Genomic DNA, 647 nt, shown 5'->3' with positions numbered 1-647 from the left:
ATGGTGACATCAGGGGGTGTGACCTAATATGCAAATGAGTTCCCGTTGGGCTTTTCCTACAAAAATAGCCCTAGGTAGCAGTCTTTGTTGTAAGATTTTGAGCATCACTTTACTTGCATGAGAAATTAATACAATGGTCCAATAGCTGTTGCAGTCTTTGACATTTCATTGGAATATAAATTAAGCATTTCCAGTCTCTTGGCCATTGTTTAGTTTTCCATATCTGTTGGCATATCCTTCTTAAGATTTTGATGGATGCTGATTTCATTGTTTGGAGAAACTATAGTGAAATGCACTTCTGTATTTATTTCCTTGTTTGAGCTCATAATGATGTGGTAATTCTCACCTTTTAGTAATTTCTATATGTAGCAAAGTATGCATATATGAAGTATGTAAGATTGTGTGCTGTTTATCAGATGTAAGTGCTTTCAGTGAAAGAAAAACATAATTAAGTTGGCCAAAATCAGCCTTGCAAAATTACTAGGAATCTTAACATTTTGGGTTTGTGCTGGGTATAATACACTAAAATATTACAAAAATATATTATTATTGTTGTTGTTGTTATCATTACTTGTTTATTTATATTCTGCCCATCCCTCATGGGGTCTCAGGGCGGAGTACATCAGAAAAGATTACATCAATATAAA

The sequence above is a fragment of the Heteronotia binoei genome, chromosome 2 (assembly GCF_032191835.1).
Source record: "Heteronotia binoei isolate CCM8104 ecotype False Entrance Well chromosome 2, APGP_CSIRO_Hbin_v1, whole genome shotgun sequence".
Classification (NCBI taxonomy): Eukaryota; Metazoa; Chordata; class Lepidosauria; order Squamata; family Gekkonidae; genus Heteronotia; species Heteronotia binoei.
This window is presented reverse-complemented; position numbering follows the sequence as displayed.